Below are 25,749 nucleotides of genomic sequence, written 5' to 3'. Positions count from 1 at the left end.
ATAAGTAAAATCTTAAAAAAAAAAAAAAAGACAATGTTTATCACCTTTTCCACCCTGATATAGGGAAAAAGGGTCTGGTTAAGGAAGGATTCAAGAGTCAGAGAGGTAGAGTCACTGTCTCCTTTGGAGGTGGGAATAATCTTACCAAAGAAGAGAGGGAAAATCAGTTAAAGTATTTCATTCATTCAAATACTTACTGAGCATCTCCTATGTACCAGGCATTGTTCTAGTGCAGGGCATATAGCTGTGAATAGCATGAAGTCCATACCTTCCAAAGTTTACAGTCTAGCAAGAGACAGAGAATAAGTAAGTGCATAAGAGAGATGATAATTGCTATGAAAGAACTAAGGCCAGGACAGGAGGGAAAATACATAGAATTAAAGAGAAAATTCTTTAAGAAGGCACAACAATCATAAATGTGTATGCACCTAAAAGCAAAGCTTCTACATATGTAAAAGGAGAAATTTACAAATCCATAATTAACTGGGGATATTTTTACTCCATTTCTGTCAATCAAAGGAGAAAGGATCTAGACTATCTCAGCAACAAAATATAGGATCTTCATTTTATATAAATACATATACATATGTATACCCCAGCAGAGGCTAGGGGACTTCCTCTTACACAGTGTGGTACTAAATCTCATGGTATTTGGGCAGTTGTCCCCTAATAGCCCTTGGAAATGACATATTAATGCCAGCTCACCTCTTACAACAAAATGATGAATTTGGAATTGCCATGTCCAACTCTAAAATAAAAAAAGAAAGAAAGAAAAAGAATTTTATGGTCCAAAATGTCAAAAATGACAAGATTGAGAAATCCTGCTCTAAATCAACCAACGGCAAACATTTGACTCATTTACTTTATTTATTTATTTTTTTAAAGATTTTATTTATTTATTCATGAGAGACACAGAGACACAGAGAGAGATGCAGAGACACAGGCAGAGGGAGAAGCAGGCTCCATGCACCGGGAGCCCAACGTGGGATTCGATCCCGGGTCTCCAGGATCACGCCCTGGGCCAAAGGCAGGCACCAAACCGCTGCACCACCCAGGGATTCCATGACTCATTTACTTTAATCTCTATTTTTTCTTCTCCTTCTTCTTGTACTTTTTCTTCTTCTTGCCCTCCTCCTTCTCCTCATTTCTCTCCTTTTGCTTAACTCTTTCAGAGTTAAGTTGTAGACATCAGGACTCTTTGTCTCTACATACTTCAGTGCCCCCTGCATAACCACAATACACACTTGATGCAAGGCAATTACCTCATACACGGTTTATACTCAGACGTTGCTAACTGTCCCAGTAATATCCTTGACTGTATTTCTTTTTGTCACCGGAATCCAGCCCAGGGTAGGGTCTATATCTAGTTGTCCTGTTCCTTTGCCCTCCCTCAATCTGGAACAGTTAGTTCTCAGCTTTCATGACCTTGACATTTCTGCAGCATCCACGCCCACTGTTTTGTAGCACAGCCTTGTCCTTCAGTGTGGGTCTGTCAGGTTGTTTCCTCATAATCAGATCCAGGTCCTGCATTTTTGGCAAGGACTCCCCGACAGCGTTGCTGAGTCCTCCGGTGAATCACACTGGGATGCATGTGATGTCTGATGGTCCCAACCGATCTCTTGGCTAAGCTGGTGTCTGCCAGACTTCTCCCCTGCAAAGGTTCGCTTTCACCTTTTGGGATTACTAAGTACTAGGGAAGCTAATGTTTGGAGACTGTGTCTATATCCTGCCCACCCCCCAGCAAACTACCCCCTGTGATGATTCTTACCTAAATCCATTTTTACTCTTATGGAGCTAAATGATTTCCTCACTCCATTGTTCCTTGATGATTCTGACCCAATGATTTGCCAGCATCCATTGATGATAAATGGATTCATTTTTACCACAGTGGTTGTCAGTTGATGATTTTATGAATCCATCATTCCCTCTTCACTGAGTAGTTGGCATTCTTCTGTAAGGAAGAGCTTTCCCTCCCCCTCCCCCTCTCCTTCCTTCCTTTCTCTTTTCTTTGTATTTATCAGGGTGAATTCATGGACTCTTTTTTTTTATTCAGTATGTCATAATCCCTTGCCATCATTATTCAATGCTCAATTGTCTCCTATAAGTCAATACTCAAATTGTTCCATGGTTGGCAGCAGTGGCCTCTTCAGTCTGGCTCCTGCACCCTTCTGGTGCATCTCCATCATTCTTTGGTCATTTCTGTACCTTCTGCCAAAACTTGATGTTCCAGGCTCATCTTGTATTTTTCCTGTTTCAGCCTTGGAACCATCCATTTCCCCAAATTGCCCTGGTTTCTTTTTGTTGAAGAATGATATTTATAAGCCAAGGTCTGTGTGCTGGGTGGGCTCTTTGTTATTGGGCTGTCATTGATCTGGGACCCCTTCAACAGAAAGAACTAGAAATCAACATTCATTTGTGTTTTCATATTTTTACATTGTGAGCTCATACTTTTACTTCAAATTCCAGTCCAACACCACAGGCTTCTTTCTCATCATCTTCCTCCCATATTTGCACCTCCCCTGCTGACAACCCTAACACCCCTATGGTAATTAACGTATTTGCTCAGTGTGACAATAACTGCAAAACTGCTTCAGACCTAGTGAGCAACAGGAAACCCTATTAAGTAAAGTTCAGGCTGTCTTTCCATTTTGATTGCTTTTAGGTTGAGGGGAGCATAGTCTCTCAGCTGTGTTAAGAGGTTGCTTGGATATGTTCTTTGTCCTCTCTCCGTAGTACCATGCTATCATGGGGATATGATCTCAGTTTGTTATAGTCAGATTACTTTGCTTTGATTTGAATTTAATTTTAGGTTTTGCCCATTCTACTGATTTAATTTAACACCTTGCTTAATTCCTCTCTGCCTCCACTTCCTGCGATGTTGGACAATGTCCTGAGCTGGTGCTGGTGGTGCGGGTGGTGCTGCTGGGAGCTCCTTGTGCTACAGAGTTTAATCAACGTGTGGGCTGCACTCTACATCTTTGGCAGAGATGATTTTTTATTTCTTTCTTAAAAATATTTTATTTATTTGAAAGAGAGAGAGAGAATATGCATAAGCAGGAGGAGGGGCAGAAGGAGAGTGAGAAGCAGACTCTCCACTGATCAGAGAGCCTAATGCAGGGATCCATCCCAGGACCCTGGGGATCATGACTTGAGCTGAAGGTAGATGCATAACTGACTGAGCCACCCAGGTGCCCCTGGCAGAGATGACTTTTATACAGACTTGGCATTAAAGAGCAGAGATTGATTACATTTATTTTTATCTTTTTTTTTTTTTTTAAGATTTATTTATTCATTCATTCATGAGAGACACACACAGAGAGACGCAGAGACTTAGGCAGAGGGAGTAGCAGGCTCCATGCAAGGAGCCTGATGTGGACTCGATCCCCATCCTGGGGACTGCAGGATCATGCCCTGAGCCATAGGCAGATGCTCAACTGCTGAGCCATCCAGGTGTCCTGATTGACTACATTTAAATATCAAAAAAATCACCTGGTGAGATATGCATTCTCTTGGATTCCCCTTCATTCTCTGCTAACTTCTGGAGGAAAGTTTCAGGATGCTGCTACTATGGCTTTATTGCCTCTCTAGCACTTGCTGATCTCTCTTTGTTACAAGGGATGGAGGCCTCAGACACGGAGCCTGCAGAAGGCAATGATATTTAGGTAGAAGACAACTCTGGCTTATTTATTTCCTTGTTTCTTAGAGACAGATTGCCTGGTTTCAGGGGCAGCCTTGCTGCTTTCCGGTTGTGACCTAGGGTGAGTTACTTAAGATTTCTCTACCTCAGTTTCCCCATCTAGATGCTTGAGATACAGTGGCACCCCACCATAGGATGGACAGGTTAATGTTAGTCATGTGCCTAGCCGAGTGCCTGGTACATGGTAAGCATCAGCTACATTGATTTTTATGACAACCTTCTGTTGATGGGAAGTGATTCTACCTTTCTGTAGGTAGCATTTCCTTTTAAGGAATATTCCTTTTAAGGAATGTAACGATGCAGCATTTCCTTTTAAGATATATTTAGGGATCCCTGGGTGGCTCAGCGGTTTAGCGCCTGCCTTCAGCCCAGGGTATGATCCTGGAGACCCGGGATCGAGTCCCACGTCAGGCTCCCTGCATGGAGCCTGCTTCTCTCTCTTCCTGTGTCTCTGCCTCTCACTCTCTCTCTCTGTCTCTCATGAATAAATAAATAAAATCTTAAAATTTTTTTTTAAAAAGATATATTTAGTTCTGTGAGCCAATGAAAAATAAAGACTTGGTTTTTAAACCAAATGGTGGTCCACAGATTTAGCACAAATAGCCAAGCACTGTGGGGTGACAGGCAGATCTGCAGCTGGCCTGTTGCCCCTACCCTTCAACAAAATAAGGTGCATGAAAGAGCATTGGAAGCCGTAGAGTGCTCTCTTCCCTCTCCTCTCCCTCCTCCCTCCGTTCTATCTTCCTTCCTCCCCGCCCCCCCCCTCCTTCCACAAGTAAATAAATAAAGACTCCAGTTAGGTGCTCTGCCTGGCCCTGCAGCTCCAGAGGTGAATAAGTCCTGAAGCGTCCTCCTGGAATTCACAGTCTAGTTGGAGAGGCAGACGAGTAACGAGGTAATTATGACGGTGCCGTAATTGCCCTGATGGTAGATCTCAGCATAGCATGTAATTGGAGCAGAGAGGGGTGGGATTGCCTCACACTGCAGAGGTGCGGGTGGGTCAGAGAGGGTTGCTGAGGCACAACGAGATCTCGAACACTGAGTAGGAACTATTTGGGTAAAGATTGGGAAGGTGTTTCCCACGGAGAACTCCACCCGTGTAAGGTTGTGCGGCCTTAGAGAGCAAGCAGGGTGTGTTTGCTCAGAAAAATGCAAGTGCGTCGGGGTTGTAGGGTTGTGGGGTGCGGGGAGCAGGGCTTAGGTTAAGGCACAAGGTGGGGGTGGGGGGTGGGGGGGTGCGGTTTGCAGGGGTCAGTGATGAAGGAACCAGAAGGCCAAGTCAGAATCCTGGGCTTGATCCTATACTACCGTGAAGCCCCTGCAAGGGCGAAGTACTGCATGACTTGGCACACTGCATTTGGGGAGGGTCATTCAGATGCTGGGCGGCCAGCTTGGAGGGGCAGGCCTGGAGTCTGCACTTGGGGAGTCTCTCAAGCCTGACCCCACAGTCCCCATACCCCAAGCCTCTTCCCCCTCCAGGGAAATTTGGACCCACTCCCTCCTGAGCCATTTGTGAGCCTGGCTCTCAAGAGAGAGGCCCCATCCAGCAAGTTAAAGCAAAGACTGGGTCACCCTGATCCAGTACCCTAACCCAGCTCTGCCATTCTCTGGCTGGGTGGTCTTAAACAAGTTTCTTCCCCTCCAGAAGTCACTTTCTTCATTGGCACCATGGGCAGAATCCCACCTGCTTCAAGGGCCGCAGTGAGTCTTAGTCATGGAACTATAAGTGAGAGTCCTTCATGCCTTGTATAGGGCCACGTCTGTGTATGGGGTGGGTGTTTGCTCCCAGTTTCTCAAACTCCCATAGTGCCTGGCTGAGTCAGGGCCTTAACATGCTGGCTCCCAGCTCTAGGCTCTCCACCCTTCTTGTCCTTTCCAGTAAATGCTCTAGGTCATGTCTCAGGGTTCACTCATCAAGTCCCCTGCTGACAGCCCATCCCTGGCTCTGACACCTGCCCCTACCCTGGATAGCCCCACACTAGAGGACCCTCTTACATAAGTCATGCTGCCATCTGTACTTTGATCTCCTTCCTGAGTCACAAGGACAACAGAGGCTCAGGTCAATAGTCTTTTGTCCATAGTTCATCCATCTATTCATCCATCCATCCATCCATCCATCCATCCATCCATTCACTTCCATTCAGCCTCCACGCTTCCATTCACCTTCACTGAGTCCCTTCTCTGCCAGGCACAGAGCTCAGCTCTGAGGAGAGAGAGATGAATGAATGAGATGGATTTGTACCTGCTCTCATGCACGGTGTGTTTGTTCAGGAGAACATGAGCATATCTGGGTGAGGGAGTGCAGGGTTCAGAATTTGGGGATGGGAAGCATGAAGCTGGGAGGTCTGTAGGGATTAGGGCTTAGGCAGGTGGGAAGATAACTGTACCCAGGTAAGCAAGATCATTTTAGGCTGTCACAGTATCAGGAAGGCAGGAAATGGAGCCCTCCAAGGAAAGATGGCAGAGTTTGTTGGGGGTGTTGGCAGTGGAGAAGAGCAAAGCCCCAGGGGGCATGTGGACTGGACTTGCTGATGGGGGGGGGGGGGGGGACCCAAGGATCTTGGTGAGCTGCAGCCAGAGAACTTGGCTGGCCCTCCAGGTGGCTCTGAGACTTCTGGGCATAGGGAAACTTCTGCCCCAGCATGGAGAGCTGGGTTCCAATCTTGGGTCTGCCACTCAAGACCTTGGACATGTTCAACACCTTGGACCTTGGACAGATCACCTTCCCTCTTGGACTCTCTTTTTATTATCTCTAGAATGGGAATCATGATACTACTGTCCTCTTGAGTGAAAATGATAAATTCACATCAGATAACATCAAATAACTCAGCAGAGTGCTGGCACCCAGGAGATGCTAAATGAATGTTAATTTTCACAGTCCATACTCTCTTCCTTCTTCTCACCAGCGGCCATCAAGATGTCCAGGAATCCTGAAGACCCTGCTTGGCTGTGGCTCCTGCTACAGTTTCCCCATTTGTAAAATGGGATAATGACAATGCCTGGTGAATGGGTGCTTGGTCAATATTAGTGGCCACTGTGATAGCCTCAGCACCCAGATGACCCCTTAGCCTGCACCTTGCAGACCCCCTTCTGAGTCTGGCCACTGCATCAGTCCCTGACCTCACTACCACCTCTTGACTCCTCCCCATGGTCTCATGGATTTTAATGCCTCAGGGTCTTTGCTCAAGCAGCTCTCTCTGCCTAGCTCACTATTCCCTCTAGCCAACTCCCTGCTGTTCTCCTTATTCCAGGTCCTTGGGCACTCTATCACATCAGCATCTGTAAGGATCTTTCTTATTTCTTTTATTTATCTGTTTATGATTTGCCCCCCTTAGGTTGAAGGTTCTAGAGGGCATATATATCTTGCTCCCTGCTCTGATCCCAGCTCATAGTACAAGCCTGGGTGCACAGTGCATATTTGCTGAGAGAAGGAAGGAGGACAGGAAGGGAAGGAGGAGGGAAGCAGAAGAGATGAAGGAGGAGGGTGAGGGTAGCAGGATCTGTGGATGGAGGTGAGGAGGAGTGGCTGGCGGTGGAGAGGGTGGGGAGCCCCACACCCCCTCCTCTGCTTCCTCACAGAATCCTTTTGCAGATTTCCATGGTGCCTATCACCTGAACCTACTTCCTTGTTAATTTTTATTTTATTGTGGTAAGAATACTTGAGATGAGATCCATCCTCTTTAACAGATTCTTAGGCACACAATATAGCGTTGTCAACTACAGGGAGTGTTGAAGAGCAGATCTCTGGAATGGACTCGTCTTGTGTGACTGAAACTTTATACCTGTTGGCGAATAACTCCTCTTCCCCCAGCCCCTGCCCCTGGCACCCACCATTCTACTGTCTGCTCCTACGAATCCCACATCTCATGTAACTAGAATCATGCAGTATCCCTCTGTCCTGTGACTGACTTATTTTCCCTCAGCACGATGTCCTTGAGATTCATCCGGGTTGTTCCATATGGCAGGATTTCCTCTTCTAAAGGCTAAATAATATTCTGCTGTATGTCTATACCACATTTTCTTTTTTTTAAGATTTTATTTATTTATTCATGAAAGGGAGAGAGAGAGAGAGAGAGAGAGAGAGAGAGAGAGAGAGAGGCAGAGACCTAGGCAGAGGGAGAAACAGGCTCCATGCAGGAAGCCTGACGTGGGACTTGATCCTGGGTCTCCAGAATCAGGCCCTGGGCTGAAGGCGGCGCGGCGCTAAACCGCTGTGCCACCTGGGCTGCCCTATACCACATTTTCTTGATCCATTCATCTATCCGTGAACATTCAGTTGTCTCCACATCTTGGTTATTGTGACTAATGCTGCACTGAACATCAAACCGGAATTCTGCACAGCAAAGGGAACAGTGAACAGTGAAAAGGCACCCTGCGGAATGGCAGAAAATATCTATGAACCAAAGTCAGAAAAGGGATATATGTCCAAAATATATAAGGAACTTCTACAACTCAAAAGCAAAAAAATAAATAGCCCTCTAAAAAATGGACTAATGACTCGAATAGACATCTCTCCAAAGAAGACACTCAAATGGCCAACAGGTATATGAGAAGATGCTCAATGTGACTAATCATCAGGAAAATGCAAATCAAAACTTCACACCTGTTAGGATGGCTATTACTAAAAAACAATTAAAAAGACAGTGTTGGTGAAGATGTCGAGAAATTGGAACCCTTGCACACTGTTTGTGGGAATGCAAACTGGTGCATCCACTGTGGAAAAAGTATGGAGGTTTCTCAAGACATTAAAAATCACACTATCACATAATCTAGCAATCCCACTTCTGGGTATATGTATCCAAATGAATTGAAATCAAGTTTTCTTTTGAAGTGGTCAGGACTCGGGATCCCTGGGTGGCGCAGCGGTTTGGCGCCTGCCTTTGGTCCAGGGCGCGATCCTGGAGACCTGGGATCGAATCCCATGTCGGGCTCCCAGTGCATGGAGCCTGCTTCTTCTCCCTCTGCCTGTGTCTCTGCCTCTCTCTCTCTCTGTGACTATCATAAATAAAATAAAATTAAAAAAAAAAAAAAAGAACTGCTTTGAAGTGGTCAGGACTCTTCTTCCCCAGATGTCTATTGGGCAGAGGTCACTGGTCCTCGCTTCCCCCATTCCCACTGCCCCTGGGCCTGGGTGCTTTGTTGGGGTGCTCAGGAAGCATCCTCTGAGGTGATGAGCACTGGGTGTTATATACAACTGATGAGTCACTGAACTCTACCTCTGAAACTAATAATACACTGTATGTTAATTAATTGAATTTAAATAATATAAAATTAAATTTTAAAAAAAGCCCATAAACTTCTAAATCTGGCTTCTCATCAGTGAATGTAGATTTTGTTGAACAAAGGGCCTCTATCGCCACCTACTGGGCATCTGGGGGAAAGATGCCCAAAGAACCCCTCCGGACATCTGGTCATTTATAAATAAATGCCAACAACTGCAAGAGCAACAGCCACAGAGTACTCTACGTCAGGCATTGTACCAGGTGCTTTAAAGACATGATGTCTTAATCTCCAACAACCTTGAAATGCGGCTGGGGTTATCCTCGCATTACACAACGGGATGAGTAAACAGAAAGAATGATCAAAGTCACAGAGCTAGTGAATGGCCAAATCTGGATTCTAACCCAGGTTTCTCTGGTCCCAAAGCAGAGCTGAGCAGTGTCCCAAGGCCTTGCTCTGAGCCCTCCTCAGGACATCTTCCAGCTACCCTGAATGCTAATGCTGGGAACCTCCTTGCAGTTGCCTCCAGAAATGCTTCATGCCTTTCTCTGCTTCAGGGTCTTCTCTCCCTCCCCACCGCACCAGTTAGGCTAACTGAAAGAGCCCACAGGGCCAGGGCAGGCTCATCTCAAAATGTATATCTGATGAATGAATGATGCTCTGAAATGCACATATTTATCCACACCCTACAGATGAGGGAAGGGAGCCTTGGAAGGGGGAAGGTGATTTGCCCAGGGTCACACAGCTCTGTTAGGGTAGGACCCTGACAGCAGCACCCTGAATCACCTCCCAAAGGCATCCATCAGGGAAAGCTCTGTGTGGCTGCCTCCCTCAGGCTAGCTAAGCCCCCAGCTCTAGCTTGGGATCAAAAGCAGACCTGCAGGAAGCCCTTCCCATCCCGACTTCCCCAGAAGTAGGACATGCTTTGACGTCAACATATCCACATTCCTGCCCTCCAGTCCCAGGGCGGGGGCACTGATTTCCTCCCTCCAGCCTGGGCATCACAAACAGGAAGCTGGGTCATGTGGGTGGGTTGGGGTGGAGCAGCAGCAGGAGGGGGGTGGGGCCCCATCCAGCCTTCATGCCCAGCCACTTCCTACCTGGCCTGGGGCCCCTGGGGAGGGCCAGGGGCTGGCAGTATAATGTGTCCCCAGGGACACACTGTTCCCAAGGCATTCACAAAGGGCCCTCGGTGACTTCCTCCCTGTGGGTGTCCTCTAGCGATTGCACTTGCATTGACTACGATTGATCTCACAGTTTCACGATAATGGCCACCAAGGGCTGAGCGCCTCCTGTGAGTTCTCTCCTTTAGTTCTCATAAACAATCCCCTTCTCTTCCTTCACCAGTTAAGGGAACTGAGCTACTGGCAAGTTCTATTGCTTGCCCCAAATCCCACAGCAGTGGGGAAGGGGCAGGGCAGGGATTGGACCCAGAGTGTCTGGCACACAGAGGCCTGGCAGCTGCAGTGCTGCGCGGGAGGGGAGGGGGGTGCAAATCTGAGCCTGTCTCTCCTGGGCTAACCCCTCTTCTGCGGCTCCCTTTTGCCCCAGGGACAAAAACCTGTGCTCTGAGTTTGGCATTCTACGTCCTCTATCTCCTGTTACCCTCACCTCCCCAGGCAGCCTTCCTGCTTTAAGTGTATTGAGCCACTGCTGATCCTGGAAACCATTTTTTTTTTCATAATGACCACCTTTTACAGAGGAGGAATCTGATGGTCAGAGGGGACAGCCATCAGGGATTGGTATCAAATCCATAGAACCAATGGGGGACAGTCAGAATTCATACTTAGGTGTAGCTGGTCTAATGCCTTCCATGTCCAAGGGTCCCAAATGTTACGAGGCCTGTTCAGATGACAGCTTCCTGGGCCCAACCTGGGAGATGCAGGGAGGGACCTGGGAATCTGCATTGTCAGTGATCTCTCCCCATGAATTTGAGCATCTCTGCTTCCCAATGCTCTGCGGCCACCAAGGCTGTCTGATGGACTCCCAGTTGTCGCAGAAACTGTGAAGACTTCATCTGGGGGTGCTTTTCTAGCTAGGGGACCAAGCCACCTAAGGCTCTTATTAGCTGGGGACCACCTCCCAGGAACAGCCTGATTTCTCACTCCCCTTCTCCCTCAGGGTCCTGCAGGGACTACTTCAGCCTTCCCCAGGAGTAGGTGTGTTTCGCAGGCCCAAGGAGAGCTAGGTTGTGCTGTAGGATGACCTGGAGGGCTGTAGACACGGATGGCTGGCGCCGCCCTGAAGCTCTGATTTGGAAGTCTCCGGTGATGCAGCAGCTACTTCAGGGCCACACCTTGACAACCACAGGTGCAGAGGATGTGAGATGCCGGGAGGCCAGCCAGCAGGCAGGGGATGGGTGGGGTGGGGCGGGGTGGGGGTGGGGATCACCATTTTCTACCACGTACAGCTGTGCTTCAGTTTCTTCAATGACCCACACGGAAAACAAGAATACCTGTCTCAGAGTCGTGCTGAGGTTTGAACGGCACATGAGAGTAAGGGACTAGTATTCGCTTTTCTTCCCACTCAAAAGTCCTTTTCAGACTGGTTCCTTCCACAGTGTTTCTGAACAGAGGCATCTGTTTCTTTCCTGAGGCTCTTGGGCTCCAGTTCCCAGGGGCAGGGAGGATTTTTGCCATCTCTCTGATTTCTGTGGAAATTAAAGCACTAGTTCTGTGGGGCAGGTGCTGGTGGTTCAACATCACCCCATTTATTTGACAGATACTGGAGGTGGCTGAGCATCCTCTGGGCACACAGCTGGAAGATGGCAGGGGAGGGAATCAAACTGGGTCTCAGTCTCTAGCAGATCGCAGTGCTTCTCGGGGAGACCACCGCGCTCACCCCAAGGAGGAGACCCCAGGGTCCCGCCCCATCCCCTGCGCGCGTCTGCAGGGCGATTTTTCAGGTTACGGCGCCCTCTAGTGGTGAGTGAGGGACGCCTGGAGATGAGAGGCTGGAATAGGAGTTAACAGAGAGTGTGGGTGGAGGTGGGTGTCCCTCAGGGTTTTATTTATTTTTATTTATTTACTTTTATTTTTTTGTATATTTTTTATTGGAGTTCGATTTGCCAACGTATAGCATAACACCCAGTTCTCATCCCGCCAAGAGCCCCCCTCAGTGCCCGTCACTCAGTCCCCTCTTCCCCCCCCCTTCCACTATCCCTTGTTCGTTTCCTTCCCAGAGTTACGAGTTTCGGTTCTGTTATCCTCACTGATATTTCCCACTCATTTTCTCTCCTTTCCCCTATAATCTCTTTCGCTATTTCTTATATTCCCCGTATGAGTGAAATCATACAATGTTTGTCCGTCTCCGGGCAGCCCCGGTGGCTCAGTGGTTTAGCGCCGCCTGCAGCCTGGGGTGTGATCCTGGAGATCCAGGATCGAGTCCCGCATCGGGCTCCCTGCATGGAGCCTGCTTCTCCCTCTGCCTGTGTCTCTGCCTCTCTCTTCGCTCTCTCTGAATGAATGAATAAATAAATCTTAAAAAAAAAAGTTTGTCCTTCTCCGACGGACTTACTGCACTCAGCATAATACCCTCCAGTTCCATCCACGTCGAAGCAAATGGTGGGTATTTGTCGTTTCTAATGGCTGAGGAATATTCCATTGTATACATAAACCACATCTTCTTTATCCATCATCTTTCGATGGACACCAAGGCTCCTTCCACAGTTTGGCTATTGTGGACATTGCTGCTAGAAACATCGGGGTGCAGGTGTCCCGGCGTTTCACTGCATCTGCATCTTTGGGGTAAATCCCCAGCAGTGCAATTGCTGGGTCGTAGGGCAGATCTATTTTTAACTCTTTGAGGAACCTCCACACAGTTTTCCAGAGTGGCTGCACCAGTTCACATTCCCACCAACAGTGTAAGAGGGTTCCCCTTTCTCCGCATCCTCTCCAACATTTGTGGTTTCCTGCCTTGTTAATTTTCCCTATTCTCACTGGTGTGAGGTGGGATCTCATTGTGGTTTTGATGTGTATTTCCCTGATGGCAAGTGATGCGGAGCATTTTCTTTCTTTTTTTTTTTTAAGATTTTTTTTTTTTTTTTATTCTTAGAGATGCAGAGAGAGAGAGAGAGAGAGAGAGAGAGAGAGGCAGAGACACAGGCAGAGGGAGAAGCAGGCTCCATGCAGGGAGCCCGACGTGGGACTCGATCCCGGGACTCCAGGATCACATCCTGGGCTGCAGGCGGCGCCAAACCGCTGCGCCACCGGGGCTGCCCTGCGGAGCATTTTCTCTTGTGCTTGTTGGCCATGTGTATGTCTTCTTGCAAGATAACATCTATGAAGGCAAGGGAAACAAAAGCAAAAATGAACTATTGGGACTTAATCAGGATAAAAAAGTTTCTGCACAGCAAAAGAAACAGTCAACAAAACTAAAAGACAACCTACAGAATGGGAGAAGATATTTGCAAATGACCTATCAGATAAAGGGCTAGTTTCCAAGATCTATAAAGAACTTATTAAACTCAACAGCAAAGAAACAAATAATCCAATTATGAAATGGGCAAAGGACAGGAACAGAAATTTCACCATCAGGGTTTTAGGCAGGGAGCTCAGCAGGTGTAAAGGCCCAGAGTGGGGAGGAAACCCGGTGAGTGAGCTGGTGGGGTCTGGGCCTGGTGGGGCAGATGGGAGGGGGACGCTGATGGAAGAAAGCCTCTGGAGGGGGGTCACGCCCAACCTCACTGTGCCTTCTGAGCCTCACTGGGAAGTTTGCTTGTCTCCTTGGTGCCCCAGGCCATGTGAGTTTGAATTCTGTCCCTGTCTTATGCCAGCTGGGTGACCTCTGAGTTGCTAAAGCTCTTTGTGTCTCTGTTTCTTCACTAGGGCAATTGGGATGTTAAGCCAACTAGAGTTCCCCTCATGGGGCTCCTGTGAGCAATGAGTGTGCACAAGGAACACTCCTGCAACAGTGGGGGCCTTTGGAAGTGCCCAGTGAGTGCTGGTGGATGTTACTGCTGTTGTTCTGGATGTTGGAGGGTTCTGGGGCCAGGTGACAGGGTCAGAATCCCAGGGATAGGGAGACCCAGGAGTCTGGTCTCTGAGGAGGGTGGCTTGAAGGGACATGGAATCAGGGAGGGCAAGGAGGGGCTGCTGCAGCCCCCCTGAGGGGGAGTGATGGTCCTGTGGACTGAGGGGCTGATGGGGAGGAGAGGACACATCCCACATGCAATGAGGAGGTAAGATCAATGGGGCTTGGTTGATGGATTGCATATGGTGGGGTCATGGGCATGAGGGAGAGCGTGAGTCCAACATGACTCCCAAGACCCAGAACTGCACAACCGGACAGAACACGAGATGAGGACCAGGGGGTTGTTATTCAATTGACTGGCATTAAGTAACTGCTTGATGGGGGGTGTGCTGGGGTATGCAGGGAGTCCAGGGCTAGTGTGTAGCTGTGGGGTGGTGGCCTGGAAGAGGTGTCTGGGAGAGAATGGCTTCGAGGCACAGTGCTCCAGGTGAGAGGATTCTGGATCACCTTCATTGAGCCTGTTACTAAAGCCAGGGTCAAGGGCGGCCACCTTGAGGGAGAGGATGCAGATGGGAAGGAAGCAAGGCCTAGTTCTGAGCACCAAGGAGAGCCTACCAGCAACAGCTGTTTAGGGAAGGGTGAGCTGGAAAAGACCCCCGGGGCTAGGGTTTCTGTACCTAACAGCACCTAGCCTAGGAAATGGCGTCTCTGTCTGCCAGGCCCGAACCTTCTTCCTCAAAGGGCCTGCTCAGCTCAATTCACCGCTTGCTTGCTTGCTTTTTCTTTTTTAAGGTTTTATTTATTTATTTGAGAAAGGGAGAGAGAGCACGAGCAGGGGGAGGGCAGCAGAGGCAGAGGGAGAAGCAGACTCCCTGCTGAGCAGGGAACCCAACACAGCCTCCATCCCAGGACCCTAGGATCCTGACCTGAGCCAAAATCAAGAATCAGACACTTAACTGACTGAGCCGCCCAGGCGCCCCTTCCCTGTTTCTTTCTTTCTTTCTTTCATTCATTCATTCATTCATTCATTCATTCATTCATTTCCCTATTTCTTTTAAACGCCCCTCCCTTCCTGCCTCTCCTCCACCAGGAGGTCATTTCAGTAATACTTTCTACTCCTTTGCCTCCCTCCTCTTTCCAGACCCCTCCTCTGTGTGGCCCAAACAGCCCACATAGTAAAGATCTCACCAAATGCCCCACACCCTCAGCTCCTCTCTATGCATCCTATTATCTGCTTATAAGACTTCCTCTTCGTCTTTAGTTTTCTATGATGTTCCCCGGGTGAGTTTTTATTTGGATTTGTTTTGCTGGGAGGATGTTAGCATTTCTTATAATGGTGGCTTGAGGTCTTTCATAACGTTCGTAAAATTTTAGCCACTATCTCTTTGAATGTTGCTTCCGCTTTTCTCATTATTCTCTCCTTTGAGAATAGATTTCATGTATGTGCTGTGGGCTGAATTGTGTTCCTCCCTCACAAATTCATATGTTGAAGTCCTAACTCCAAGTACCTTGGCATGGGGCTGTATTTGGAGAGAAAGCCTTTAGAGAAGAAACTAAGATAGAATGAGGTCCAGAAATGGAGATTCTGTCCTCCTGGAGCCCCCAGACAGGTTCCCAGGTAACTCTGGTGCAGAGGCAAGAATGAGGATGGCACACAGTAGGTGCTCAGGAAATGGGTACTGGGCAAGTGGGAGGTGGCAGAGGGAGCATGCAGTGGGGAGTGCCAATAATCACCTTGAAAGGTCAAGTTAGAGCTGCACTTTAAGAGTTTGAGCAAAATAGGGATCCCTGGGTGGCGCAGCGGTTTAGCGCCTGCCTTTGGCCCAGGGCGCGATCCTGGAGACCCGGGATCGAGTCCCACGTTGGGCTCCCGGTGCATGGAGCCTGCTTCTCCCTCTGCCTGTGTCTCTGCCTCTCTCTCTCTCTCTGTGTGACTATCATAAATAAAAAGAAAATAAAAAATTAAAAAAAAAAAAGAGTTTGAGCAAAATAAATTCTAGAGGACTCTATTACCTAAATGTTTATTAAAACCATATAAATGTCCTAGAAGATAATGCAGGTCAATATTTACATCATGTTTGGGTTGAAAAGTTATTTTATTTTATTTTTTTATTTTTTAAAGATTTTATTTATTCATGAGAGACATGGAGAGAGAGGCAGAGACACAGGCAGAGGGAGAAGCAGGCTCCATGTAGGGAGCCCAACACGGGACTCAATCCTGGGTCTCCAGGATCAGGCCCTGGGCTGAAGGCAGTGCTAAACCGCTGAGCCACCCGGGCTGCCCGAAAAGTTATTTTAAAGATTCACACCCAGGCAGCCCAGGTGGCTCAGCGGTTTAGCGTTTAGCGCTGCCTTCGGCCCCGGGGCGTGATCCTGGGGACCCGGGATTGAGTCCCACGTAGGGCTCCTTGTATGGAGCCTGCTTCTCCCTCTGCCTGTGTCTCTGCCTCTCTCTCCATGTCTCTCATGAATAAATAGATAAAATCTTAAAAAATAAATAAATATTCACCCCCAAGGCAAAAAAACAAAAGAAAAGATTAATAGTTTTGGCTACATGAATTGTAATTTTTTCTCTTTACAAATAAAACCCCTAAGCAAAATTGAAAGTCAAATAAGAGACTAGGAGGAAATATTTCCAATATATCTGGCCAAGAAAGGATTATTGTTTTTACTAGCATTCTTAACGATTTGGCAATAACACTTTGCCTAAAAATCAGCCAAGAACAAGGAAAGGCAATTCACAATAAGACAGGCAATACTCAAACAATAAAACGTAGCAATTGCCAATAATAATAAACGGTGATTACAACATCAAGGAGAGGCCATATATTTAAAGTATCCAATTAGTTGAGGATGAAAAATAAATGATACCCAGAGTTAGTGAGGTTATAGGAAAGTAGATAGCCCCATGTTGCTGGGGAAGCTGTAAATTGTTTCAGTGTTTTTGGAGAGCTATTTGGCAGCAGAGGTCTAATGTCTCAGGTCTTTGCATGTTTTTTGACCTAACACTTCCTCTTCAAGGAATTTCTCCTATGGCAATTCTGTAGAAATTGTGAGATGAGCAAAAAAGAACTTCAAGGACCTGCATAATAGGGCTGTTAATAACTGGAAAATTTTGCATACAAATAAAATGTTTATTAATAAGGAAATGATGAATACATTATGGACCATCCAATCAATGGAATACTGTGCAATTCTTAGAATTATTATTTTAAGATTTTATTTATTCATGAGAGACAGAGACAGAGACAGAGAGAAAGAGGCAGAGACATAGGCAGAGGGAGAAGCAGGCTCCTTGTTCATGCAGGGAGCCTGATGTGGGACTCAATCCTGGGACCCGGGATCATGCCCTGGGCCGAAGGCAGGCGCTAAACCTCTGAGCCACGCAGGTGTCCCCAATTCTTAGAATTAATGATTAAAAAATATACGGTAGCAATTCAGAAACTACTAATACATGGTAGGAGCCCTGGGGGGGGGGGCAGTTGCCCTAGCAGCCACTGCTCAGCTGAAGAAGCCTCAGGGCCAGAGGAGTAGAGCAGGGTGAGAGGCCACCTCCCTGGGAGACCCTCAGGGTGATCCCGCCACACTTCCCAGCCCTCTGGGCCTTCTGTCTTTTTCCAGACTTTCACTCAGGCTTGTAACACCTGTACAACCCCTCAGCTGGCCCAATCCTGTCCATCCCCCTTCTCTCTCCTTCCCTTCCTGCCCTCTTTCTTACACAACACGCACTCCTGCATCCCCTAACACACTCAGATACCACACTCACACCCTCTCTCATACACATCCCCACTGACATGTACCCACAGACACATTCACACACTTATCACTCCCAGAAATTCACACCCATGCACCCACAAACACACTCACACATATACATAGATATACTCAGCCACCATATATTCATATGCACACACACTTTCACACCCACACTCAACACATCCTTACACCACCCATACACACATACACACACATCACTCCCACCCATACATTCGCACATTCACCCACATATTTGCGCATGCTCACACTAACACATTGTCACACATGTTCCTGCACTCACACTTGACACAGTCACTCACACTCATGCACCTCCATACCCTTCTCTCCAAGATTAGATCCTGCTGTCCTGAGCAGTCCCCTCCTCTCCTACCTGGACTGGAGCTGGGCTACCCCTGAGGGCAGGCTCCCTTTAGGTATTTGAGGTGGTGGACATTTCCACACTCACGTTGGAGGGCTGGGGGCTGAGGACGGATCTGCAGACCCCCAGCTCCCTCTCCTTGAGATTCTGTCTTCTGGCTACACCGCCCTCTCTTCCACCTCGTGGCTGCCATCCACCACCCCACCGGACACCGGACTAAATCACAGAAGACTGGAGCTCATGTGGGGGGACTTGGATGCTCACGGGAGTGGTCCACCCAGGTCCTGAGCTTCATCCCCTTCCACCTCCAGTGACCTTCTCTCCCACTGCCCTCCAGAGACCCTGTCATCATTAGAAACTGCTGCCCTGCAATCCTCCGTGGTTCTCTAGGTTTCCTGTCCCATTCTGAGAACACAGCTTCCCCCCAGCTGTCTTTTCTCAAGCCCCCTACTTCTCCCTTACTCGCAGCTGATGATCGGCTCATTCTTCATGGAGTAATAGAGGTTCTCCAGGGGCAAAGCTCACATTCCCACCACCAAACCTACCACCTTCCCACATGGTAGACCCCTCCTCCCTCCTGCCACACAGCAGATGTTGTCCTCTCACCACAGCCACCCAGCCCCTCTGGCTTTCTCAAGAAGCCTTGCTCACTTGATTATCCCTTTCTTCAAAATCATTGATACCTTCCTTTTTTAGCTGATCTCCCTACAGCACAGTCCACAAACTATGACCCATGGGCCAAATCTGGCCTGCCAGCACCCTGAGTGCCAACCACCTCCATCTGTGGCCTGGACCACTGTGATGGCCCAGCACGTCTGTGTGCTTGGCCTCTCCCCAGCCCCAGGTCACCGTCCACAGCTTCCCCAGAGCTGGATTGAGCACCTACTGTGTGCCAGGTGCCGGGGGTAAAATGAGTAAGATAGACTTGTTTCTGCTTCCACCCAGCTTCTGATAGGGTGAGAGAAAGTAAGCCGACAAAATGTGATGATGCTACGAAGAAAACGGGGTGCTGGAACAGATATCTGCATGGTGCGGTCAGGAAGGGTATTTCTGAGTACGTGACATTTAAGCTGAGGCTTGATGTGGCGAGGCCTTGGCGGGCCCTGGTGAAGAGCTCTGGGCCTGATGGCAGAATCTTTGAAGGATTTTAAGCAGAGGAATTACGTAATTGGGTTTACGTTTTGAGAAACTCCCTGCAGCCTCTATGTGGACAATGGACAAGGTGGGGTGAGGTCAGGAGGAGGTGGGAAGCCCTGACCGGCCAGGCCGTGTGCACAGCTCTCAGCCAGAGCAGTGACGCCAGCTGGCAGGATCCACAGGGACGGGGGGTGGGGTGGGATGTGTCCCCTGAGGAAAACTGAGGTGCTGTTTCCAAAAGGAGGGGAATGAAGCCTGGGCAGGAAAAAAATGGGTGTCCACGTCAGGGACCAGAGTGGAAGGTATTAAAGGGAATATCATGGAGGTGAAGAGTACAAGGAAGGAAAGGGCCATCTACACCTGGGACATGTGGAGGCTCAATGAAAATTATTGAATGAAGAGCTAACAGGTGTAAAATATGGAGGGCCGTGCACTCCAGAAGGGGAGATCTCTCTTCTCTGCTGCTGATTCAGAAGATGGAAGAAGAATTAGCGATGTTCTAGGGTGGTTTCTCGAAACTGTTCAAGCTTAGGAGACTGTGGTCCACACGGTGCAGGCTAAGAGAAGCCAAGTTCAGCAGCTATCAGAAAGAACTCCTTCTTGGACACCTTCCCACGGTCTGTCTTCCTCACCTACCGGGTTCTCCATTTGTTCAAGTGGAGAGACATCTGGGGGTGCCTGCTAAGAGCTGGGCACTGCTCTGAGCACCAGAGATACAAGAGTAAGATACAAGAGAGTACTAGATTTCCTCCCTGCTCCCAAAGAGCTAATGGTTTACCTACCGAAGGAGACAGAAAAGTAAGCAAGTTAGTTCAGATTAACCCAGCCTGGTGGTGTGGGCGTGAAGGGTGGGGTCTTCCAGGGAAGGCTTTCTGGAGGAGGTCATGTGGAAACTATGAGGCCTGAATGGAAAGCAAGTGAGTAGGTGTGACCCAGGCAAAATGTGTGAGTGCATGCACTTGGAGTGGGGGCAGAGAGGGAAGCATGTGCACAAGGGGTGTGAATCTCAATCCATAAACCCAGGCATGCATGCAATGGGCCTATTTTCCTCACAACTTCATTTCTACCTTGAGACCCCATTCCACTGGGATTCCCTCCCTTTTCCCCAAGGCCATGGCCAAGTTCCAGGGGCTGTATCATGCCAGGATGTTGATGGGGAGTGGGCATAAAACTCAAGAGCCAATCGTCCGTTCCATCCGTATGGTGATCCAGATGGATCCTAGAGCATCACTTACGTGCTGAGCTCTTGCACACGATTGATTTGCTTTCTCCTGTGGCATCTTTCCTGTGATTGTCGAGGGGAGGGGAGATCCCAGGTATGAGAGGGAAGTGCCAGGGGTCAAGGAGACTCCGCTAATATTTAAAAAGTAAGAGCCTTCCACTTTCATAAAGTTGGCTTACTCTGGCTAGGGCATGGCAAAGTGCAAGGTCAGGGTGATAGGGGTGGGAACTGTAGGGGAGCAAGAGAGGGGCAGAGTTGGGGTGGGCCACACATCTTCTCTTTCGTCCAGGAAGGAGGGGGTAGCCTGAGCCTGACAGAGTCACTGTTCTTTCCAGCAGCAGTGGGTGGGCTCTTGAAGGCCATCTGGGGGTCTCACAATTTCACTCTTCCCGGGTCCTGCAGTGAGAGGTCTTCTAGGGAGTTGGGGGCTATCTCATACCTGTTGTGTTACCATAGAAACCAAGGGTAACAGCTAAGTGCCAATCACTTTACTGGGGTCACTGAGATACCAGAGCCCACTTCTCAGCCCCCAGCCAGGACACAACTCCTTTTTCCCTTGCAAACAAATGGGGAATGATAAACAGCCCTTAGAGACTCATTGTCCTGATTTAATCTGATTTAACTGCTTAGCATTAGTTGGGCAATTTTGCAATTTATTAGGAAAACCACAGCTCTGGGGAGAGGCTTAACAGGTGAATCAGGGCTTACGTGTTTTTCTATTTTATACAAAGGAAGAAGGGGAAAAAACAAGGACTATTTAAAAAATAAATATTGAGGGCAGCCCCAGTGGCCCAGTGGTTTAGCGCCACCTGCAGCCCAGGGCGTGATCCTGGAGACCCGGGATTGAGTCCCAGTCGGGCTCCCTGCATGGAGCCTGCTTCTGTCTCTGCCTCTCTCTCTCTGTGTGTGTCTCTCATGAATAAATAAATAAAATCTTTTTAAAAATAAAATAAATATTGAAAGGCTGTCCTCAAGGTGCAGTATACGTCTTCTCCAAACCAGCTCCTTCTTATACTTTTTTGGTTGCTGTTATTGGCCTGATGAGTCACCCACACTGGTACGAAGCTGTTCCATCTACTAGAAAACCCTTCTTCCTCTTCTCCACCTGGAGACCATCTGTTCCCCCTTCAAGATGCTCCTCAGGACTTGCCTCCTCCCAGAACCCTCCCTTGACCCTCTCAGGGTAGAGCAGGGCTCCCACATCCTCCAGGACTTATCCTGACCCCTCTGCTCTAACATCTGCATCCGGTTCTGTTCCGCCCCCTAGTGGCGAATTTGGTGAGGCCGAATGCGTGCTGTTAGATTAACTTGCTCCGGGGCTGGGCTCCCCTCGGCCAACTCTCTCTCTAGAAGGCCACCTCGCCTTGCCAGATCTCTTTTCCCACTGTCCAGACCCTTCTTGCATTAAACCATGATAATGACATTTCTATGACTCATATGTTGAAACCCTGATCGCTCAGTGTGACTGCTTTTGGAGATGGAGCTTTTGGGGAAGTAAGAAGGGTTAAGTGAGGTGGTAAGGATGGGCTTGTCCAGTAGCACTGGTGTACTCATAGGGAGAGGAAGAGACACCAGAGATCTCTTGCTCTACATGTGCACAGAGGAAAAGCATGCCAGGACGTGATGACAAGGCAGGAGGAAAGTCACCCACACACCAACCACCCTGCCAGCACCCTAACCTTGGATTTCCAGCCTCTGGAACTGTGAGAGAAATACATTTATGTTGTTTAAACCGCCCAGTCTGTGGTATTCTGTTATGGCAGCCCCAGAAAACTGGGACACAAGTATAGGGGAGGCACCCCCTCCCAGTGGCCAAAGAGGCAGTTTTAGCAGCACTACCCTCATCTATAATTGAGGATTTTTTTTCTTTCCAATTTAAAGAGCTGTGGTAGGGCAGCCCGGGTGGCTCAGCAGTTTAGCGCCTGCCTTCGGCCCAGGTTGTGATCCTGGGGACCCAGGATCGAGTCCCGCATCGGGCTCACTGCATGGAGCCTGCTTCTCCCTCTGCCTGTGTCTCTGCCTCTCTCTCTCTCTCTCTCTCTCTCTCTGTGTCTCTCATGAATAAATAAAATGTTGTGTTTTTTTAAAAAATAAAAAGGTGTGGTAAAATACATATAACATAAAATTTACCATCTGAACCATTTAAAAAATATTTTATTTGTTTATTGGAGAGAGAGAGCAAGAGTGAGCAGAGGGAAGGGGAGAGGGAGAGAGAGAATCTCAAGCCGATTCCACACTGAACACAGAGCCTGATGCAGGGCTCGATCCCATGATATCAAAATCATGACCTGAGCTGAAAGCAGAGTCAGCTGCTTAACTGACTGAGCTACCTGGTGCCCCCACATCTTAACCACTTATAAACATACATTTCAGTGGCATTAAGTGCATCTTCATTGTGTAGCTGTCACTATCATCTATCTCCAGAACATCTTCCCAGACAGAAACTGTGCCGGTCACCCACTAACTTTCCACCACCCTCCCTCAGTCCCTGGTCGCCTCTCTTCTATCTCTATGAACTTGACTACTCTAGAGACCGCATGTAAGTAAAATCATGCAGTGTTTGACTTTTTGTGACTGGCTCATCTCACTCAGCGTTATGTCTTCATTTTCTTTTTATTGCATTTTTCCCTACTTGTTTAATTTTAATATGCCTGACACAGGATTGTGTGTGTGTGTGTCGGGGGTGGGGTGGGGGTGGGGAGTTAGACCGAGCCAGTCAGATCAGTGGCCTGAGTGGGGCCCAGAGTTAGGGGCCAGGTAGCAACCTCCTGGTTGCAGGGTCTAGGGGAAGGAAGCCGTCCTGGTTCCAGCCCCAGTCCTTCCCCACCGCAGCTTCAGCCTGACCCCAGACTCTGAGGTAACCTCGGCCCCCGCAGTGTCACCCTAACTTGTCGTCCTCAAGCTTACCTGGATCTGCAAGGCCATTCGCAGGAGCTGGGGTTCCCAGGTCATCTGGTGACATCATCTCGAGGATTTGCTAAGGGTCGGGTGGGGGCAATAGATTCATCCAGCACACAGACCTTGACTGCCTGTCCAGCAGTTTCTTCCTGCTCACGTCTTTGTGCACTCTCCCAGGACCACAAGAGGGCGACAGTGCTCCATCTTCTGTGAAGAAACTGCCAGACCCTCCAGAGAAGGAGCCCAGAAAGCCCTTTTCTCTTGACCTCTGGACTTGTAGGTTCATTGCCTGGAAGGTGAGAATAGGGGAAAGCTCGTTGTTCCAAGGGGATGGGACCCTGCCAGGGCCAACCTGCTTCCTGACCCCCTGCCCAAGCTACTCCATTGCTCTGTGCCCTATCTGGAGCTTGGGAAGCCTGGCCTGTGGGAGGAAACCCACCTAGGAGCCAACTAGCCAGCAGAGTCCCAGGATCCTCTTGGAGGAAGAGAGGCTGGTTGTAGCAGAAGGAAAGTGTCTCCTGGGGACCTCTTTCCGGGCCCTGGTCTGCTCTTCCAGCATGCTGCCTGGCATCCTCTGCACTGGAGCAGCTCCCTTCTGCAGAGCGTGCTTGGGCCGGTCTCTGCTCGCTGTCTGCTATCCACCCTCCAAGGCCCAGCTCTTGTGTGACTTGCTCAGGGAAACTTCACCCAGTAGTCTGGCCTTTGTTAACAAAGGCCAACTGAAACAACTCCAGCTGAAACCCCTTCCTGGCCCATCACCCTGCCTATCCCTCCCCCTCCTCACCCCCCCCACCCGGCTCAAGGGTGGAAAGACAGGAAGTCTGGGCTGGGAGGGATGGCCCTGAAGTCAAATCTAGACAGCCCTTAGGACTGCCTGGAACTACCTCTCAGAGGGGGCAGAGGCTGAAGGGAGACTAGAATTGCTCAGAACAATGCAGAGGGTTCTGGTTTTTTTGAAGGTGGGGGGTGGTACCAGAAGGGAGAAAGCACTAGCTGGCAAGGGAGACCAAGGTGACTGGGGAAGGCCAGAGACATCTTACTGGGAAATTTCTTCCATTTTTGTCCTGTGGTGGCAATGCGTATCTTCTACCTCCATGTCCCCCCCTCCATGCCTCCATAGTGGGACAGATCTCCCCGGGGGACCTGGAGGTGGGCATGGCCCATGTGAGGCTGTGAGCATGGCCAGGCTGCAGGCAGCTCCCTGCTCAGTTTAGCAGGAGGAAGGCCTGGCCCTTCCCACGCCCCTCCTGGAATGTAAGGGCTGCTCCTGGGAGTTGAGCAGAAGTGTGACTTTCCCTCTGGAGTCTGAGGTCAGTCAGCCTCCCAGGCCTGGTCCAGCATTCTTGATGGGAAGCCAAAACAAGCAAGGGGCGAGGGGCCAGGGCAGACTCAGAGGCCTGGCCAGCCCCCACCGTCTGATGGCCCCTTACTTTCATTCTTTGTAGGAAGGAGGTGTGCTGATGCCAGAAATTGAACCCGGGAGGAGGGGGACATAAACAAGGTTCTACTATTTGGTAGATCCTGTGCTGATCACCTGTAGATGCTGCTAACGATGTCACGAAGGGGCCAACTCCGGATGCAGTATAGGGCCTGAAGGAAGGAGGCCCAGGAGGCTCTGGAGGACAGAGGGTCAGGGTGGGGGAGTAGTGGAACCAAGTAGCGAAGTGATAGAGCATAGCCTATGATACTGGGGAAAAGAATAACCATGAAGACTGAGCATCTCCTACATGCCAGCCACCTCCTGACTCGGATGGTTCATCTTGACACAATCCGCAAGGGGGCTGAGACCTCAAAGATCCCCAAACTGAGCTTGTCCAAGATCCCACAGCAGAGGCAGGCCTGCCCCCAGGCTCTAGGTCTCCTGTGAGCTCTCATCACCCCCTCACCTCCTACCCCCCTACTCCTCCCCACCAGGCACCAACACCGGGGAAACAGCTGCTCCAAGTTGAGCTGCCAGGATGCAGCCTCCCCTGGGCAAAGGTCCCCATGTGACATTTTCTTTCTGCCACAATCAGCCTCCCTTCCTTCTGCTCCGGGCTTGAGGGGATGGTCCTACAAGCCCCACCTGATAGAGGCAGGGGGGTGAGGCACAGAGAAAGGGGCTTCCCGTTGCACAACTCTAGAGGCTAGAGCCCTGCCAGCTTCAGGATGAATGGCAACCCTGGGGGCCCCTGCTTGTTGGGGCAAAGTATGGGTGTGACCTCCGGTCAGCCCTGCAGACTCCTAAACAGGCCCTCTGCACCTGGGCAGCTGGGTGGAGGAGGAGAGGGCTGTCAGGCAGGAAGGTCACCCCTGGCCAGGCCAGGAGGGGAGGGGGCTGAGGAAAGCAGACCGGGCTGCCCCAGGCACTCTTTCAATGCCGCTGCCCCTGGGCTTCTAGAGGCTTCCCTTGGGTGTACTTAACAGCCAAGGTCGGGGCTCTGTTCCCATTGTGGATGCCTGGAATATTCATGTTTTCCACATCCCTGT

General features: G+C 49.3%; 1 long non-coding RNA gene across 2 annotated transcripts; it reads right to left on the bottom strand.

The window, feature by feature from the left end:
* Nucleotides 1–8,740: 8,740 nt before the first annotated feature.
* LOC121488298 lies at nt 8,741–24,036 on the bottom strand. 2 transcript variants are annotated; one of them, XR_005987018.1, is made up of 3 exons: nt 23,720–24,036; nt 23,290–23,569; nt 8,741–11,567 (listed from the first exon to the last, which is right to left on the bottom strand). It is a non-coding gene; the product is annotated as an uncharacterized LOC121488298 (long non-coding RNA). The 2 variants fall into 2 exon arrangements; XR_005987019.1 differs by lacking the exon at nt 8,741–11,567 and adding an exon at nt 13,136–13,195.
* Between the last annotated feature and the right edge of the window lie 1,713 nt (nt 24,037–25,749).

This window comes from Vulpes lagopus, chromosome 3 (genome assembly GCF_018345385.1).
Source record: "Vulpes lagopus strain Blue_001 chromosome 3, ASM1834538v1, whole genome shotgun sequence".
Taxonomy (NCBI): domain Eukaryota; kingdom Metazoa; phylum Chordata; class Mammalia; order Carnivora; family Canidae; genus Vulpes; species Vulpes lagopus.
This window is presented reverse-complemented; position numbering and strand designations above follow the sequence as displayed.